Source organism: Stegodyphus dumicola, chromosome 11 (genome assembly GCF_044657685.1).
Source record: "Stegodyphus dumicola isolate Sdum_Otavi_A_Nest chromosome 11, ASM4465768v1".
Lineage (NCBI taxonomy): Eukaryota > Metazoa > Arthropoda > Arachnida > Araneae > Eresidae > Stegodyphus > Stegodyphus dumicola.
In genome coordinates, this window is record NC_140778.1 from 4,296,421 (window position 1) to 4,318,356 (window position 21,936).

The following is a 21,936-nucleotide window of genomic DNA, read 5'->3' on the forward strand; positions in this document are numbered from 1 at the left end:
CTTATGGTTTAATTGCGAGGAACATGATATTTAATAAAGAAAGGTAACACACAAAATGTTAAAAAACGCCCCTTTGGACGTAATTTAAAATCTGAAACATTTCAGATTTTTTTTTTTTTTTTTTTTTTTTTTTTTATTTTTTTTTTTTTTTTAGTCCAAAAGGATTTGAATCCCGAAGGACTACTAGTTTCGTTTTGACATTTTGCGTCGGTCGGATAAATGTCGGTTCACTTTTGAAGCTGTTGCCATAAAATGTTAGAGTCCTGCATTATATTTGAAGAAATTAAATAATGATAATCTGCGTAAATGTATGTATATTTCTCACATTGTCACAAAATAACGGTACATAGAGTCATCGAATTTTGAATAACGTAATCCTCCAACGAATATGAGCATGTGGAAGACCAAATTTGAAATTTGAAATTTGTTTTATGATCGATTTCCTATTTTTTAAAACTTTGACGAATTTCTGATTAACAAACTTAAGTATTTCAAAGCGAGCAATGGCAAAGTTGTGCAGAAAAAACATTTTTATCTCCAGCGCGTGAGTCTCTGTATCGGAAATTCTAAAGGTATGCTCGTTTTAAAACTATTTTCGATATTGCTGTTGCACTGGATCTTATGGTTTAAGTGCGAGGAAGATGATATTTAATAAAGAAAGGTAATATACAAAATGTTAAAAAACGCCCCTTTGGACATAATTTAAAATCTGAAACATTTCAGATTTTTTTTTTTTTAGTCCAAAGGGATTTGAATCCCGAAGGATTATTAGTTTAGTTTTGGCATTTTGCGTCGGACTCATAAATGTCGCTTCACTTTTCAAACTGTTGCCATGAAATGTTAGAGTCCTGCATTATATTTGAAGAAATTAAATAATGAAAATCTGCGTAAATGTATGTATATTTCTCACATTGTCGTAAAATAACGGTACATAGAGTCATCGAATTTTGAATAACGTAATCCTCCAACGAATATAAGCATGTGGAAGACCAAATTTGAAATTTGTTTTATGATCGATTTCCTATTTTTTAATACTTTGACGAATTTTTGATTAACAAACTCAAGGATTTCAAAGCGAGCAATGGCAACGTTGTGCAGAAAAAACATTTTTATCTCCAGCGCGTGAGACTCTGTATCGGAAATTCTAAAGGTATGCTCGTTTTAAATCTATTTTGCGATATTGCTGTTGCACTGAATCTTATGTTTTATATGCGAGGAATATGATATTTAATAAAGAAAGTAACATACAAAATGTTAAAAAACGCCCCTTTGGACGTAATTTAAAATCTGAAACATTTCAGTTTTTTTTTTTTTTTTTTTATTTTGGAGCTCCAAATGTCAAAGGTACGAATCGAAACGAGTCTTTACTCGTTTTTAGTCCAAAGGGATTTGAATCCCGAAGGACTATTAGTTTCGTTTTGGCATTTTGCGTCGGACTCATAAATGTCGGTTCACTTTTCAAAGTGTTGCCACAAAAGGTTAGAGTCCTGCATTATATTTGAAGAAATTAAATAATGAAAATCTGCGTAAATGTATGTATATTTCTCACATTGTCATAAAATAACGGTACATAGAGTCATCGAATTTTGAATAACGTAATCCTCCAACGAATATGAGCATGTGGAAGACCAAATTTGAAATTTGTTTTATGATCGATTTCCTATTTTTTAAAACTTTGACGAATTTTTAATTAACAAACTCAAGGATTTCAAAGCGAGCAATGGCAAAGTTGTGCAGAAAAAACATTTTTATCTCCAGCGCGTGAGTCTCTGTATCGGAAATTCTAAAGGTATGCTCGTTTTAAAACTATTTTGCGATATTGCTGTTGCCCTGGATCTTATGGTTTAAGTGCGAGGAACATGATATTTAATAAAGAAAGATAATATACAAAATGTTAAAAAACGCCCCTTTGGACATAATTTAAAAGCTGAAACATTTCAGATTTTTTTTTTTTTTAGTCCAAAGGGATTTGAATCCCGAAGGATTATTAGTTTCCTTTTGGCATTTTGCGTCGGACTCATAAATGTCGCTTCACTTTTCAAACTGTTGCCATAAAATGTTAGAGTACTGCATTATATTTGAAGAAATTAAATAATGAAAACCTGCGTAATTGTATGTATATTTCTCACATTGTCATAAAATAACGGTACATAGATTCATCGAATTTTGAATAACGTAATCCTCCAACGAATATGAGCATGTGGAAGACCAAATTTGAAATTTGAAATTTGTTTTATGATCGATTTCTTATTTTTTAAAAATTGACGAATTTTTGATTAACAAACTTAAGTATTTCAAAGCGAGCAATGGCAAAGTTGTGCAGAAAAAACATTTTTATCTCCAGCGCGTGAGTCTCTGTATCGGAAATTCTAAAGATATGCTCGTTTTAAAACTATTTTGCGATATTGCTGTTGCACTGAATCTTCTGTTTTAAGTGCGAGGAACATGATATTTAATAAAGAAAGTAACATACAAAATGTTAAAAAACGCCCCTTTGGACGTAATTTAAAATCTGAAACATTTCAGATTTTTTTTTTTTTTTTTTTTTTTTTATTTTGGAGCTCCAAATGTCAAAGGTACGAATCGAAACGAGTCTTTACTCGTTTTTAGTCCAAAGGGATTTGAATCCCGAAGGACTATTAGTTTCGTTTTGGCATTTTGCGTCGGACTCATAAATGTCGGTTCACTTTTCAAAGTGTTGCCACAAAAGGCTAGAGTCCTGCATTATATTTGAAGAAATTAAATAATGAAAAATCTGCATAAATGTATGTATATTTCTCGTATTGTGATAAAACAACGGTACATAGAGTCATCGAATTTTGATTAACGTAATCCTCCAACGAATATGAGCATGTGGATAACCAAATTTGAAATTTGAATTTTGTTTTATGATCGATTTCCTATTTTTTAAAACTTTGACGAATTTTTGATTAACAAACTCAAGGATTTCAAAGCGAGCAATGGCAACGTTGTGCAGAAAAAACATTTTTATCTCCAGCGCGTGAGACTCTGTATCGGAAATTCTAAAGGTATGCTCGTTTTAAAACTATTTTGCAATATTGCTGTTGCACTGGATCTTATGGTTTAATTGCGAGGAACATGATATTTAATAAAGAAAGGTAACACACAAAATGTTAAAAAACGCCCCTTTGGACGTAATTTAAAATCTGAAACATTTCAGATTTTTTTTTTTTTTTTTTTTTTTTTTTTTTTTTTTTTAGTCCAAAGGGATTTGAATCCCGAAGGACTATTAGTTTCGTTTTGGCATTTTGCGTCGGACTCATAAATGTCGGTTCACTTTTCAAAGTGTTGCCACAAAAGGTTAGAGTCCTGCATTATATTTGAAGAAATTAAATAATGAAAATCTGCGTAAATGTATGTATATTTCTCACATTGTCATAAAATAACGGTACATAGAGTCATCGAATTTTGAATAACGTAATCCTCCAACGAATATGAGCATGTGGAAGACCAAATTTGAAATTTGTTTTTATGATCGATTTCCTATTTTTTAAAACTTTGAAGAATTTTTGATTAACAAGCTCAAGGATTTCAAAGCGAGCAATGGCAACGTTGTGCAGAAAAAACATTTTTATCTCCAGCGCGTGAGTCTCTGTATCGGAAATTCTAAAAATATGCTCGTTTTAAAATTATTTTGCGATATTGCTGTTGCACTGGATTTTATGGTTTAAGTGCGAGGAAAATGATATTTAATCAAGAAAGTAACATACAAAATGTTAAGAAACGCCCCTTTGGACGTAATTTAAAATCTGAAACATTTCAGATTTTTTTTTTTTTTTAGTCCAAAGAGATTTGAATCCGGAAGGACTATTAGTTTCGTTTTGGCATTTTGCGTCGGACGGATAAATGTAGGTTCACTTTTCAAACTGTTGCCATAAAATGTTAGAGTCCTGCATTATATTTGAAGAAATTAAATAATGAAAATCTGCGTAAATGTATGTATATTTGTCGCAATGTCATAAAATAACGGTACATAGAGTCATCGAATTTTGAATAACGTAATCCTCCAACGAATATGAGCATGTGGAAGACCAAATTTGAAATTTGAAATTTGTTTTATGATCGATTTCCTATTTTTTAAAACTTTGACTAATTTTTAATTAACAAACTCAAGGATTTCAAAGCGAGAAATGGCAAAGTTGTGCAGAAAAAACATTTTTATCTCCAGCGCGTGAGTCTCTGTATCGGAAATTCTAAAGGTATGCTCGTTTTAAAACTATTTTGCGATATTGCTGTTGCACTGGATCTTATGCTTTAAGTGCGAGGAACATGATATTTAATAAAGAAAGATAATATACAAAATGTTAAAAAACGCCCCTTTGGACATAATTTAAAAGCTGAAACATTTCAGATTTTTTTTTTTTTTTTTTAGTCCAAAGGGATTGGAATCCCGAAGGATTATTAGTTTCGTTTTGGCATTTTCCGTCGGACTCATAAATGTCGCTTCACTTTCAAACTGTTGCCATAAAATGTTAGAGTCCTGCATTATATTTGAAGAAATTAAATAATGAAAATCTGCGTAAATGTATGTATATTTCTCACATTGTCATAAAATAACGGTACATAGAGTCATCGAATTTTGAATAACGTAATCCTCCAACGAATATGAGCATGTGGAAGACCAAATTTGAAATTTGAAATTTGTTTTATGATCGATTTCTTATTTTTTAAAAATTGACGAATTTTTGATTAACAAACTTAAGTATTTCAAAGCGAGCAATGGCAAAGTTGTGCAGAAAAAACATTTTTATCTCCAGCGCGTGAGTCTCTGTATCGGAAATTCTAAAGGTATGCTCGTTTTAAAACTATTTTGCGATATTGCTGTTGCACTGGATCTTATGGTTTAAGTGCGAGGAACATGATATTTAATAAAGAAAGGTAACACACAAAATGTTAAAAAAACGCCCCTTTGGACGTAATTTAAAATCTGAAACATTTCAGATTTTTTTTTTGTTTTGTTTTTTATTTTTTTTTTTAGTCCAAAGGGATTTGAATCCCGAAGGACTATTAGTTTCGTTTTGGCATTTTGCGTCCGTCGGATAAATGTCGGTTCACTTTTCAAACTGTTGCCATAAAATGTTAGAGTCCTGCATTATATTTGAAGAAATTAAATAATGAAAATCTGCGTAAATGTATGTATATTTCTCACATTGTCATAAAATAACGGTACATAGAGTCATCGAATTTTGAATAACGTAATCCTCCAACGAATATGAGCATGTGGAAGACCAAATTTGAAATTTGAAATTTGTTTTATGATCGATTTCTTATTTTTTAAAAATTGACGAATTTTTGATTAACAAACTTAAGTATTTCAAAGCGAGCAATGGCAAAGTTGTGCAGAAAAAACATTTTTATCTCCAGCGCGTGAGTCTCTGTATCGGAAATTCTAAAGATATGCTCGTTTTAAAACTATTTTGCGATATTGCTGTTGCACTGAATCTTCTGTTTTAAGTGCGAGGAACATGATATTTAATAAAGAAAGTAACATACAAAATGTTAAAAAACGCCCCTTTGGACGTAATTTAAAAGCTGAAACATTTCAGATTTTTTTTTTTTTTAGTCCAAAGGGATTTGAATCCCGAAGGATTATTAGTTTCCTTTTGGCATTTTGCGTCGGACTCATAAATGTCGCTTCACTTTTCAAACTGTTGCCATAAAATGTTAGAGTACTGCATTATATTTGAAGAAATTAAATAATGAAAACCTGCGTAATTGTATGTATATTTCTCACATTGTCATAAAATAACGGTACATAGATTCATCGAATTTTGAATAACGTAATCCTCCAACGAATATGAGCATGTGGAAGACCAAATTTGAAATTTGAAATTTGTTTTATGATCGATTTCTTATTTTTTAAAAATTGACGAATTTTTGATTAACAAACTTAAGTATTTCAAAGCGAGCAATGGCAAAGTTGTGCAGAAAAAACATTTTTATCTCCAGCGCGTGAGTCTCTGTATCGGAAATTCTAAAGATATGCTCGTTTTAAAACTATTTTGCGATATTGCTGTTGCACTGAATCTTCTGTTTTAAGTGCGAGGAACATGATATTTAATAAAGAAAGTAACATACAAAATGTTAAAAAACGCCCCTTTGGACGTAATTTAAAATCTGAAACATTTCAGATTTTTTTTTTTTTTTTTTTTTTTTTATTTTGGAGCTCCAAATGTCAAAGGTACGAATCGAAACGAGTCTTTACTCGTTTTTAGTCCAAAGGGATTTGAATCCCGAAGGACTATTAGTTTCGTTTTGGCATTTTGCGTCGGACTCATAAATGTCGGTTCACTTTTCAAAGTGTTGCCACAAAAGGCTAGAGTCCTGCATTATATTTGAAGAAATTAAATAATGAAAAATCTGCATAAATGTATGTATATTTCTCGTATTGTGATAAAACAACGGTACATAGAGTCATCGAATTTTGATTAACGTAATCCTCCAACGAATATGAGCATGTGGATAACCAAATTTGAAATTTGAATTTTGTTTTATGATCGATTTCCTATTTTTTAAAACTTTGACGAATTTTTGATTAACAAACTCAAGGATTTCAAAGCGAGCAATGGCAACGTTGTGCAGAAAAAACATTTTTATCTCCAGCGCGTGAGACTCTGTATCGGAAATTCTAAAGGTATGCTCGTTTTAAAACTATTTTGCAATATTGCTGTTGCACTGGATCTTATGGTTTAATTGCGAGGAACATGATATTTAATAAAGAAAGGTAACACACAAAATGTTAAAAAACGCCCCTTTGGACGTAATTTAAAATCTGAAACATTTCAGATTTTTTTTTTTTTTTTTTTTTTTTTTTTTTTTTTTTTTTTAGTCCAAAGGGATTTGAATCCCGAAGGACTATTAGTTTCGTTTTGGCATTTTGCGTCGGACTCATAAATGTCGGTTCACTTTTCAAAGTGTTGCCACAAAAGGTTAGAGTCCTGCATTATATTTGAAGAAATTAAATAATGAAAATCTGCGTAAATGTATGTATATTTCTCACATTGTCATAAAATAACGGTACATAGAGTCATCGAATTTTGAATAACGTAATCCTCCAACGAATATGAGCATGTGGAAGACCAAATTTGAAATTTGTTTTTATGATCGATTTCCTATTTTTTAAAACTTTGAAGAATTTTTGATTAACAAGCTCAAGGATTTCAAAGCGAGCAATGGCAACGTTGTGCAGAAAAAACATTTTTATCTCCAGCGCGTGAGTCTCTGTATCGGAAATTCTAAAAATATGCTCGTTTTAAAATTATTTTGCGATATTGCTGTTGCACTGGATTTTATGGTTTAAGTGCGAGGAAAATGATATTTAATCAAGAAAGTAACATACAAAATGTTAAGAAACGCCCCTTTGGACGTAATTTAAAATCTGAAACATTTCAGATTTTTTTTTTTTTTAGTCCAAAGAGATTTGAATCCGGAAGGACTATTAGTTTCGTTTTGGCATTTTGCGTCGGACGGATAAATGTAGGTTCACTTTTCAAACTGTTGCCATAAAATGTTAGAGTCCTGCATTATATTTGAAGAAATTAAATAATGAAAATCTGCGTAAATGTATGTATATTTGTCGCAATGTCATAAAATAACGGTACATAGAGTCATCGAATTTTGAATAACGTAATCCTCCAACGAATATGAGCATGTGGAAGACCAAATTTGAAATTTGAAATTTGTTTTATGATCGATTTCCTATTTTTTAAAACTTTGACTAATTTTTAATTAACAAACTCAAGGATTTCAAAGCGAGAAATGGCAAAGTTGTGCAGAAAAAACATTTTTATCTCCAGCGCGTGAGTCTCTGTATCGGAAATTCTAAAGGTATGCTCGTTTTAAAACTATTTTGCGATATTGCTGTTGCACTGGATCTTATGCTTTAAGTGCGAGGAACATGATATTTAATAAAGAAAGATAATATACAAAATGTTAAAAAACGCCCCTTTGGACATAATTTAAAAGCTGAAACATTTCAGATTTTTTTTTTTTTTTTTTAGTCCAAAGGGATTGGAATCCCGAAGGATTATTAGTTTCGTTTTGGCATTTTCCGTCGGACTCATAAATGTCGCTTCACTTTCAAACTGTTGCCATAAAATGTTAGAGTCCTGCATTATATTTGAAGAAATTAAATAATGAAAATCTGCGTAAATGTATGTATATTTCTTACATTGTCATAAAATAACGGTACATAGAGTCATCGAATTTTGAATAACGTAATCCTCCAACGAATATGAGCATGTGGAAGACCAAATTTGAAATTTGAAATTTGTTTTATGATCGATTTCTTATTTTTTAAAAATTGACGAATTTTTGATTAACAAACTTAAGTATTTCAAAGCGAGCAATGGCAAAGTTGTGCAGAAAAAACATTTTTATCTCCAGCGCGTGAGTCTCTGTATCGGAAATTCTAAAGGTATGCTCGTTTTAAAACTATTTTGCGATATTGCTGTTGCACTGGATCTTATGGTTTAAGTGCGAGGAACATGATATTTAATAAAGAAAGGTAACACACAAAATGTTAAAAAAACGCCCCTTTGGACGTAATTTAAAATCTGAAACATTTCAGATTTTTTTTTTTTGTTTTGTTTTTTATTTTTTTTTTTAGTCCAAAGGGATTTGAATCCCGAAGGACTATTAGTTTCGTTTTGGCATTTTGCGTCCGTCGGATAAATGTCGGTTCACTTTTCAAACTGTTGCCATAAAATGTTAGAGTCCTGCATTATATTTGAAGAAATTAAATAATGAAAATCTGCGTAAATGTATGTATATTTCTCACATTGTCATAAAATAACGGTACATAGAGTCATCGAATTTTGAATAACGTAATCCTCCAACGAATATGAGCATGTGGAAGACCAAATTTGAAATTTGAAATTTGTTTTATGATCGATTTCTTATTTTTTAAAAATTGACGAATTTTTGATTAACAAACTTAAGTATTTCAAAGCGAGCAATGGCAAAGTTGTGCAGAAAAAACATTTTTATCTCCAGCGCGTGAGTCTCTGTATCGGAAATTCTAAAGGTATGCTCGTTTTAAAACTATTTTGCGATATTGCTGTTGCACTGGATCTTATGGTTTAAGTGCGAGGAACATGATATTTAATAAAGAAAGTAACATACAAAATGTTAAAAAACGCCCGTTTGGACGTAATTTAAAATCTGAAACATTTCAGATTTTTTTTTTTTTTTTTTTTTTTTTTTTTTTTATTTTGGAGCTCCAAATGTCAAAGGTACGAATCGAAACGAGTCTTTACTCGTTTTTAGTCCAAAGGGATTTGAATCCCGAAGGATTATTAGTTTCGTTTTGGCATTTTGCGTCGGACTCATAAATGTCGGTTCACTTTTCAAAGTGTTGCCACAAAAGGCTAGAGTCCTGCATTATATTTGAAGAAATTAAATAATGAAAAATCTGCATAAATGTATGTATATTTCTCGTATTGTGATAAAACAACGGTACATAGAGTCATCGAATTTTGATTAACGTAATCCTCCAACGAATATGAGCATGTGGATAACCAAATTTGAAATTTGAATTTTGTTTTATGATCGATTTCCTATTTTTTAAAACTTTGACGAATTTTTGATTAACAAACTCAAGGATTTCAAAGCGAGCAATGGCAACGTTGTGCAGAAAAAACATTTTTATCTCCAGCGCGTGAGACTCTGTATCGGAAATTCTAAAGGTATGCTCGTTTTAAAACTATTTTGCAATATTGCTGTTGCACTGGATCTTATGGTTTAATTGCGAGGAACATGATATTTAATAAAGAAAGGTAACACACAAAATGTTAAAAAACGCCCCTTTGGACGTAATTTAAAATCTGAAACATTTCAGATTTTTTTTTGTTTTGTTTTTTTTTTTTTTTTTTTTTTTTTTTTAGTCCAAAGGGATTTGAATCCCGAAGGACTATTAGTTTCGTTTTGGCATTTTGCGTCGGACTCATAAATGTCGGTTCACTTTTCAAAGTGTTGCCACAAAAGGTTAGAGTCCTGCATTATATTTGAAGAAATTAAATAATGAAAATCTGCGTAAATGTATGTATATTTCTCACATTGTCATAAAATAACGGTACATAGAGTCATCGAATTTTGAATAACGTAATCCTCCAACGAATATGAGCATGTGGAAGACCAAATTTGAAATTTGTTTTTATGATCGATTTCCTATTTTTTAAAACTTTGACGAATTTTTGATTAACAAGCTCAAGGATTTCAAAGCGAGCAATGGCAACGTTGTGCAGAAAAAACATTTTTATCTCCAGCGCGTGAGTCTCTGTATCGGAAATTCTAAAAATATGCTCGTTTTAAAATTATTTTGCGATATTGCTGTTGCACTGGAATTTATGGTTTAAGTGCGAGGAAAATGATATTTAATAAAGAAAGTAACATACAAAATGTTAAGAAACGCCCCTTTGGACGTAATTTAAAATCTGAAACATTTCAGATTTTTTTTTTTTTTTTAGTCCAAAGAGATTTGAATCCCGAAGGACTATTAGTTTCGTTTTGGCATTTTGCGTCGGACGGATAAATGTCGGTTCACTTTTCAAACTGTTGCCATAAAATGTTAGAGTCCTGCATTATATTTGAAGAAATTAAATAATGAAAATCTGCGTAAATGTATGTATATTTGTCGCAATGTCATAAAATAACGGTACATAGAGTCATCGAATTTTGAATAACGTAATCCTCCAACGAATATGAGCATGTGGAAGACGAAATTTGAAATTTGAATTTGTTTTATGATCGATTTCCTATTTTTTAAAACTTTGACTAATTTTTAATTAACAAACTCAAGGATTTCAAAGCGAGAAATGGCAAAGTTGTGCAGAAAAAACATTTTTATCTCCAGCGCGTGAGTCTCTGTATCGGAAATTCTAAAGGTATGCTCGTTTTAAAACTATTTTGCGATATTGCTGTTGCACTGGATCTTATGCTTTAAGTGCGAGGAACATGATATTTAATAAAGAAAGATAATATACAAAATGTTAAAAAACGCCCCTTTGGACATAATTTAAAAGCTGAAACATTTCAGATTTTTTTTTTTTTTTTTAGTCTAAAGGGATTGGAATCCCGAAGGATTATTAGTTTCGTTTTGGCATTTTGCGTCGGACTCATAAATGTCGCTTCACTTTTCAAACTGTTGCCATAAAATGTTAGAGTCCTGCATTATATTTGAAGAAATTAAATAATGAAAATCTGCGTAAATGTATGTATATTTCTCACATTGTCATAAAATAACGGTACATAGAGTCATCGAATTTTGAATAACGTAATCCTCCAACGAATATGAGCATGTGGAAGACCAAATTTGAAATTTGAAATTTGTTTTATGATCGATTTCTTATTTTTTAAAAATTGACGAATTTTTGATTAACAAACTTAAGTATTTCAAAGCGAGCAATGGCAAAGTTGTGCAGAAAAAACATTTTTATCTCCAGCGCGTGAGTCTCTGTATCGGAAATTCTAAAGGTATGCTCGTTTTAAAACTATTTTGCGATATTGCTGTTGCACTGGATCTTATGGTTTAAGTGCGAGGAACATGATATTTAATAAAGAAAGGTAACACACAAAATGTTAAAAAAACGCCCCTTTGGACGTAATTTAAAATCTGAAACATTTCAGAATTTTTTTTTTTTTGTTTTGTTTTTTATTTTTTTTTTTAGTCCAAAGGGATTTGAATCCCGAAGGACTATTAGTTTCGTTTTGGCATTTTGCGTCCGTCGGATAAATGTCGGTTCACTTTTCAAACTGTTGCCATAAAATGTTAGAGTCCTGCATTATATTTGAAGAAATTAAATAATGAAAATCTGCGTAAATGTATGTATATTTCTCACATTGTCATAAAATAACGGTACATAGAGTCATCGAATTTTGAATAACGTAATCCTCCAACGAATATGAGCATGTGGAAGACCAAATTTGAAATTTGAAATTTGTTTTATGATCGATTTCTTATTTTTTAAAAATTGACGAATTTTTGATTAACAAACTTAAGTATTTCAAAGCGAGCAATGGCAAAGTTGTGCAGAAAAAACATTTTTATCTCCAGCGCGTGAGTCTCTGTATCGGAAATTCTAAAGGTATGCTCGTTTTAAAACTATTTTGCGATATTGCTGTTGCACTGGATCTTATGGTTTCAGTGCGAGGAACATGATATTTAATAAACAAAGCTAACACACAAAATGATAAAAAACGCCCCTTTGGACGTAATTTAAAATCTGAAACATTTCAGATTTTACCAAAGGGATTTGAATCCCGAAGGACTATTAGTTTCGTTTTGGCATTTTGCGTCGGTCGGATAAATGTCGGTTCACTTTTTAAACTGTTGCCATAAAATGTTAGATTCCTGCATTATATTTGAAGAAATTAAATAATGAAAATCTGCGTAAATGTATGTATATTTCTCGTATTGTGATAAAACAACGGTACATAGATTCATCGAATTTTGAATAACGTAATCCTCCAACGAATATGAGCATGTGGAAAACCAAATTTGAAATTTGAAATTTGTTTTATGATCGATTTCCTATTTTTTAAAACTTTGACGAATTTTTGATTAACAAACTCAAGGATTTCAAAGCGAGCAATGGCAACGTTGTGCAGAAAAAAACATTTTTACCTCCAGCGCGTGAGTCTCTGTATCTGAAATTCTAAAGATATGCTCGTTTTAAAACTATTTTGCGATATTGCTGTTGCACTGGATCTTATGGTTTAAGTGCGAGGAACATGATATTTAATAAAGAAAGTAACATACAAAATGTTAAAAAACGCCCCTTTGGACGTAATTTAAAATCTGAAACATTTCAGATTTTTTTTTTTTTTTTTTTTTTAGTCCAAAGAGATTTGAATCCCGAAGGACTATTAGTTTCGTTTTGGCATTTTGCGTCGGACGGATAAATGTCGGTTCACTTTTCAAACTGTTGCCATAAATTGTTAGAGTCCTGCATTATATTTGAAGAAATTAAATAATGAATATCTGCGTAAATGTATGTATATTTCTCACATTGTCATAAAATAACGGTACATAGAGTCTTCGAGTTTTGAATGACGTAATCCTCCAACGAATATGAGCATGTGGAAGACCAAATTTGAAATTTGTTTTTTGATCGATTTCCAATTTTTTAAAACTTTGACGAATCTTTGATTAACAAATTCAAGGATTTCAAAGCGAGCAGTGGCAACGTTGTGCAGAAAAAACATTTTTATCTCCAGCGCGTGAGTCTCTGTATCGGAAATTCTAAAGATATGCTCGTTTTAAAACTATTTTGCGATATTGCTGTTGCACTGGATCTTATGCTTTAAGTGCGAGGAACATGATATTTAATAAAGAAAGGTAATATACAAAATGTTAAAAAACGCCCCTTTGGATATAATTTAAAATCTGAAATATTTCAGATTTTTTTTTTTTTTTTTTAGTCCAAAGGGATTTGAATCCCGAAGGATTATTAGTTTAGTTTTGGCATTTTGCGTCGGACTCATAAATGTCGGTTCACTTTTAAAAGTGTTGCCATGAAATGTTAGAGTCCTGCATTATATTTGAAGAAATTAAATAATGAAAAATCTGCATAAATCTATGTATATTTCTCGTATTGTGATAAAACAACGGTACATAGAGTCATCGAATTTTGAATAACATAATCGTCCAACGAATATAGGCATGTGGAAAACCAAATTTGAAATTTGAAATTGTTTTATGATCGATTTCCTACTTTTTAAAACTTTGACGAATTTTTGATTAACAAACTCAAGGATTTCAAAGCGAGCAATGCCAACGTTGTGCAGAAAAAACATTTTTATCTCCACCGCGTGAGTCTCTGTATCGGAAATTCTAAAGATATGCTCGTTTTAAAATTATTTTGCGATATTGCTGTTGCACTGGATCTTATGGTTTAAGTGCGAGGAACATGATATTTAATAAAGAAAGGTAACACACAAAATGTTAAAAAAACGCCCCTTTGGACGTAATTTAAAATCTGAAACATTTCAGAATTTTTTTTTTTTGTTTTGTTTTTTATTTTTTTTTTTAGTCCAAAGGGATTTGAATCCCGAAGGACTATTAGTTTCGTTTTGGCATTTTGCGTCCGTCGGATAAATGTCGGTTCACTTTTCAAACTGTTGCCATAAAATGTTAGAGTCCTGCATTATATTTGAAGAAATTAAATAATGAAAATCTGCGTAAATGTATGTATATTTCTCACATTGTCATAAAATAACGGTACATAGAGTCATCGAATTTTGAATAACGTAATCCTCCAACGAATATGAGCATGTGGAAGACCAAATTTGAAATTTGAAATTTGTTTTATGATCGATTTCTTATTTTTTAAAAATTGACGAATTTTTGATTAACAAACTTAAGTATTTCAAAGCGAGCAATGGCAAAGTTGTGCAGAAAAAACATTTTTATCTCCAGCGCGTGAGTCTCTGTATCGGAAATTCTAAAGGTATGCTCGTTTTAAAACTATTTTGCGATATTGCTGTTGCACTGGATCTTATGGTTTCAGTGCGAGGAACATGATATTTAATAAACAAAGCTAACACACAAAATGATAAAAAACGCCCCTTTGGACGTAATTTAAAATCTGAAACATTTCAGATTTTACCAAAGGGATTTGAATCCCGAAGGACTATTAGTTTCGTTTTGGCATTTTGCGTCGGTCGGATAAATGTCGGTTCACTTTTTAAACTGTTGCCATAAAATGTTAGAGTCCTGCATTATATTTGAAGAAATTAAATAATGAAAATCTGCGTAAATGTATGTATATTTCTCGTATTGTGATAAAACAACGGTACATAGATTCATCGAATTTTGAATAACGTAATCCTCCAACGAATATGAGCATGTGGAAAACCAAATTTGAAATTTGAAATTTGTTTTATGATCGATTTCCTATTTTTTAAAACTTTGACGAATTTTTGATTAACAAACTCAAGGATTTCAAAGCGAGCAATGGCAACGTTGTGCAGAAAAAACATTTTTACCTCCAGCGCGTGAGTCTCTGTATCTGAAATTCTAAAGATATGCTCGTTTTAAAACTATTTTGCGATATTGCTGTTGCACTGGATCTTATGGTTTAAGTGCGAGGAACATGATATTTAATAAAGAAAGTAACATACAAAATGTTAAAAAACGCCCCTTTGGACGTAATTTAAAATCTGAAACATTTCAGATTTTTTTTTTTTTTTTTTTTTTTAGTCCAAAGAGATTTGAATCCCGAAGGACTATTAGTTTCGTTTTGGCATTTTGCGTCGGACGGATAAATGTCGGTTCACTTTTCAAACTGTTGCCATAAATTGTTAGAGTCCTGCATTATATTTGAAGAAATTAAATAATGAATATCTGCGTAAATGTATGTATATTTCTCACATTGTCATAAAATAACGGTACATAGAGTCTTCGAGTTTTGAATGACGTAATCCTCCAACGAATATGAGCATGTGGAAGACCAAATTTGAAATTTGTTTTTTGATCGATTTCCAATTTTTTAAAACTTTGACGAATCTTTGATTAACAAATTCAAGGATTTCAAAGCGAGCAGTGGCAACGTTGTGCAGAAAAAACATTTTTATCTCCAGCGCGTGAGTCTCTGTATCGGAAATTCTAAAGATATGCTCGTTTTAAAACTATTTTGCGATATTGCTGTTGCACTGGATCTTATGCTTTAAGTGCGAGGAACATGATATTTAATAAAGAAAGGTAATATACAAAATGTTAAAAAACGCCCCTTTGGATATAATTTAAAATCTGAAATATTTCAGATTTTTTTTTTTTTTTTTTAGTCCAAAGGGATTTGAATCCCGAAGGATTATTAGTTTAGTTTTGGCATTTTGCGTCGGACTCATAAATGTCGGTTCACTTTTAAAAGTGTTGCCATGAAATGTTAGAGTCCTGCATTATATTTGAAGAAATTAAATAATGAAAAATCTGCATAAATCTATGTATATTTCTCGTATTGTGATAAAACAACGGTACATAGAGTCATCGAATTTTGAATAACATAATCGTCCAACGAATATAGGCATGTGGAAAACCAAATTTGAAATTTGAAATTGTTTTATGATCGATTTCCTACTTTTTAAAACTTTGACGAATTTTTGATTAACAAACTCAAGGATTTCAAAGCGAGCAATGCCAACGTTGTCCAGAAAAAACATTTTTATCTCCACCGCGTGAGTCTCTGTATCGGAAATTCTAAAGATATGCTCGTTTTAAAATTATTTTGCGATATTGCTGTTGCACTGGATCTTATGGTTTAAGTGCGAGGAACATGATATTTAATAAAGAAAGGTAACACACAAAATGTTAAAAAAACGCCCCTTTGGACGTAATTTAAAATCTGAAACATTTCAGAATTTTTTTTTTTTGTTTTGTTTTTTATTTTTTTTTTTAGTCCAAAGGGATTTGAATCCCGAAGGACTATTAGTTTCGTTTTGGCATTTTGCGTCCGTCGGATAAATGTCGGTTCACTTTTCAAACTGTTGCCATAAAATGTTAGAGTCCTGCATTATATTTGAAGAAATTAAATAATGAAAATCTGCGTAAATGTATGTATATTTCTCACATTGTCATAAAATAACGGTACATAGAGTCATCGAATTTTGAATAACGTAATCCTCCAACGAATATGAGCATGTGGAAGACCAAATTTGAAATTTGAAATTTGTTTTATGATCGATTTCTTATTTTTTAAAAATTGACGAATTTTTGATTAACAAACTTAAGTATTTCAAAGCGAGCAATGGCAAAGTTGTGCAGAAAAAACATTTTTATCTCCAGCGCGTGAGTCTCTGTATCGGAAATTCTAAAGGTATGCTCGTTTTAAAACTATTTTGCGATATTGCTGTTGCACTGGATCTTATGGTTTCAGTGCGAGGAACATGATATTTAATAAACAAAGCTAACACACAAAATGATAAAAAACGCCCCTTTGGACGTAATTTAAAATCTGAAACATTTCAGATTTTACCAAAGGGATTTGAATCCCGAAGGACTATTAGTTTCGTTTTGGCATTTTGCGTCGGTCGGATAAATGTCGGTTCACTTTTTAAACTGTTGCCATAAAATGTTAGAGTCCTGCATTATATTTGAAGAAATTAAATAATGAAAATCTGCGTAAATGTATGTATATTTCTCGTATTGTGATAAAACAACGGTACATAGATTCATCGAATTTTGAATAACGTAATCCTCCAACGAATATGAGCATGTGGAAAACCAAATTTGAAATTTGAAATTTGTTTTATGATCGATTTCCTATTTTTTAAAACTTTGACGAATTTTTGATTAACAAACTCAAGGATTTCAAAGCGAGCAATGGCAACGTTGTGCAGAAAAAACATTTTTACCTCCAGCGCGTGAGTCTCTGTATCTGAAATTCTAAAGATATGCTCGTTTTAAAACTATTTTGCGATATTGCTGTTGCACTGGATCTTATGGTTTAAGTGCGAGGAACATGATATTTAATAAAGAAAGTAACATACAAAATGTTAAAAAACGCCCCTTTGGACGTAATTTAAAATCTGAAACATTTCAGATTTTTTTTTTTTTTTTTTTTTTAGTCCAAAGAGATTTGAATCCCGAAGGACTATTAGTTTCGTTTTGGCATTTTGCGTCGGACGGATAAATGTCGGTTCACTTTTCAAACTGTTGCCATAAATTGTTAGAGTCCTGCATTATATTTGAAGAAATTAAATAATGAATATCTGCGTAAATGTATGTATATTTCTCACATTGTCATAAAATAACGGTACATAGAGTCTTCGAGTTTTGAATGACGTAATCCTCCAACGAATATGAGCATGTGGAAGACCAAATTTGAAATTTGTTTTTTGATCGATTTCCAATTTTTTAAAACTTTGACGAATCTTTGATTAACAAATTCAAGGATTTCAAAGCGAGCAGTGGCAACGTTGTGCAGAAAAAACATTTTTATCTCCAGCGCGTGAGTCTCTGTATCGGAAATTCTAAAGATATGCTCGTTTTAAAACTATTTTGCGATATTGCTGTTGCACTGGATCTTATGCTTTAAGTGCGAGGAACATGATATTTAATAAAGAAAGGTAATATACAAAATGTTAAAAAACGCCCCTTTGGATATAATTTAAAATCTGAAATATTTCAGATTTTTTTTTTTTTTTAGTCCAAAGGGATTTGAATCCCGAAGGATTATTAGTTTAGTTTTGGCATTTTGCGTCGGACTCATAAATGTCGGTTCACTTTTAAAAGTGTTGCCATGAAATGTTAGAGTCCTGCATTATATTTGAAGAAATTAAATAATGAAAAATCTGCATAAATCTATGTATATTTCTCGTATTGTGATAAAACAACGGTACATAGAGTCATCGAATTTTGAATAACATAATCGTCCAACGAATATAGGCATGTGGAAAACCAAATTTGAAATTTGAAATTTGTTTTATGATCGATTTCCTACTTTTTAAAACTTTGACGAATTTTTGATTAACAAACTCAAGGATTTCAAAGCGAGCAATGCCAACGTTGTGCAGAAAAAACATTTTTATCTCCACCGCGTGAGTCTCTGTATCGGAAATTCTAAAGATATGCTCGTTTTAAAATTATTTTGCGATATTGCTGTTGCACTGGATCTTATGCTTTAAGTGCGAGGAACATGATATTTAATAAAGAAAGGTAACACACAAAATGTTAAAAAACGCCCCTTTGGACGTAATTTAAAATCTGAAACATTTCAGATTTTACTAATTCAGAAGTCAAACAACAAAAATCAGCGTCAATCCACAAAATTTTCACAGGACTAGTTTCGATGGTTTTACCGAACCACCATCTTCACCTGCAAAACCGCAAATGACATGCCGAATAAATACTAATTCAGAAGTCAAACAACAAAATTGCGTTTGTTGTTTGACTTCTGAATTAGTATTTATTCGGCGTGTTATTGTGTCTTAATTTCAGATTTTTTTTTTTTTTTTTTTTTTTTTTTTTTAGTCCAAAGGGATTTGAATCCCGAAGGACTATTAGTTTCGTTTTGGCATTTTGCGTCGGTCGGATAAATGTCGGTTCACTTTTCAAACTGTTGCCATAAAATGTTAGAGTCCTGCATTATATTTGAAGAAATTAAATAATGAAAATCTGCGTAAATGTATGTATATTTCTCACATTGTCATAAAATAACGGTACATAGAGTCATCGAATTTTGAATAACGTAATCCTCCAACGAATATGAGCATGTGGAAGACCAAATTTGAAATTTGTTTTATGATCGATTTCCTATTTTTTAAAACTTTGACGAATTTTTGATTAACAAGCTTAAGGATTTCAAAGCGAGCAATGGCAACGTTGTGCAGAAAAAACATTTTTATCTCCAGCGCGTGAGTCTCTGTATCGGAAATTCTAAAGATATGCTCGTTTCAAAACTATTTTGCGATATTGCTGTTGCACAGAATCTTATGTTTTAAGTGCGAGGAACATGATATTTAATAAAGAAAGTAACTGCAAAATGTTAAAAAACGCCCCTTTGGACGTAATTTAAAATCTGAAACATTTCAGATTTTTTTTTTTTTTTTAGTCCAAAGAGATTTGAATCCCGAAGGACTATTAGTTTCGTTTTGGCATTTTGCGTCGGACGGATAAATGTCGGTTCACTTTTCAAACTGTTGCCATAAAACGTTAGAGTCCTGCATTATATTTGAAGAAATTAAATAATGAAAAATCTGCATAAATGTATGTATATTTCTCGTATTGTGATAAAACAACGGTACATAGAGTCATCGAATTTTGATTAACGTAATCCTCCAACGAATATGAGCATGTGAAAAACCAAATTTGAAATTTGAATTTTGTTTTATGATCGATTTCCTATTTTTTAAAATTTTGACGAATTTTTGATTAACAAACTCAAGGATTTCAAAGCGAGCAATGGCAACGTTGTGCAGAAAAAACATTTTTATCTCCAGCGCGTGAGTCTCTGTATCGGAAATTCTAAAGATATGCTCGTTTTAAAACTATTTTGCGATATTGCTGTTGCACTGAATCTTATGGTTTAAGTGCGAGGAACATGATATTTAATAAACAAAGCTAACACACAAAATGATAAAAAACGCCCCTTTGGACGTAATTTAAAATCTGAAACATTTCAGATTTTACCAAAGGGATTTGAATCCCGAAGGACTATTAGTTTCGTTTTGGCATTTTGCGTCGGTCGGATAAATGTCGGTTCACTTTTTAAACTGTTGCCATAAAATGTTAGAGTCCTGCATTATATTTGAAGAAATTAAATAATGAAAATCTGCGTAAATGTATGTATATTTCTCGTATTGTGATAAAACAACGGTACATAGATTCATCGAATTTTGAATAACGTAATCCTCCAACGAATATGAGCATGTGGAAAACCAAATTTGAAATTTGAAATTTGTTTTATGATCGATTTCCTATTTTTTAAAACTTTGACGAATTTTTGATTAACAAACTCAAGGATTTCAAAGCGAGCAATGGCAACGTTGTGCAGAAAAAACATTTTTACCTCCAGCGCGTGAGTCTCTGTATCTGAAATTCTAAAGATATGCTCGTTTTAAAACTATTTTGCGATATTGCTGTTGCACTGGATCTTATGGTTTAAGTGCGAGGAACATGATATTTAATAAAGAAAGTAACATACAAAATGTTAAAAAACGCCCCTTTGGACGTAATTTAAAATCTGAAACATTTCAGATTTTTTTTTTTTTTTTTTTTTAGTCCAAAGAGATTTGAATCCCGAAGGACTATTAGTTTCGTTTTGGCATTTTGCGTCGGACGGATAAATGTCGGTTCACTTTTCAAACTGTTGCCATAAATTGTTAGAGTCCTGCATTATATTTGAAGAAATTAAATAATGAATATCTGCGTAAATGTATGTATATTTCTCACATTGTCATAAAATAACGGTACATAGAGTCTTCGAGTTTTGAATGACGTAATCCTCCAACGAATATGAGCATGTGGAAGACCAAATTTGAAATTTGTTTTTTGATCGATTTCCAATTTTTTAAAACTTTGACGAATCTTTGATTAACAAATTCAAGGATTTCAAAGCGAGCAGTGGCAACGTTGTGCAGAAAAAACATTTTTATCTCCAGCGCGTGAGTCTCTGTATCGGAAATTCTAAAGATATGCTCGTTTTAAAACTATTTTGCGATATTGCTGTTGCACTGGATCTTATGCTTTAAGTGCGAGGAACATGATATTTAATAAAGAAAGGTAATATACAAAATGTTAAAAAACGCCCCTTTGGATATAATTTAAAATCTGAAATATTTCAGATTTTTTTTTTTTTTTAGTCCAAAGGGATTTGAATCCCGAAGGATTATTAGTTTAGTTTTGGCATTTTGCGTCGGACTCATAAATGTCGGTTCACTTTTAAAAGTGTTGCCATGAAATGTTAGAGTCCTGCATTATATTTGAAGAAATTAAATAATGAAAAATCTGCATAAATCTATGTATATTTCTCGTATTGTGATAAAACAACGGTACATAGAGTCATCGAATTTTGAATAACATAATCGTCCAACGAATATAGGCATGTGGAAAACCAAATTTGAAATTTGAAATTTGTTTTATGATCGATTTCCTACTTTTTAAAACTTTGACGAATTTTTGATTAACAAACTCAAGGATTTCAAAGCGAGCAATGCCAACGTTGTGCAGAAAAAACATTTTTATCTCCACCGCGTGAGTCTCTGTATCGGAAATTCTAAAGATATGCTCGTTTTAAAATTATTTTGCGATATTGCTGTTGCACTGGATCTTATGCTTTAAGTGCGAGGAACATGATATTTAATAAAGAAAGGTAACACACAAAATGTTAAAAAACGCCCCTTTGGACGTAATTTAAAATCTGAAACATTTCAGATTTTACTAATTCAGAAGTCAAACAACAAAAATCAGCGTTAATCCAC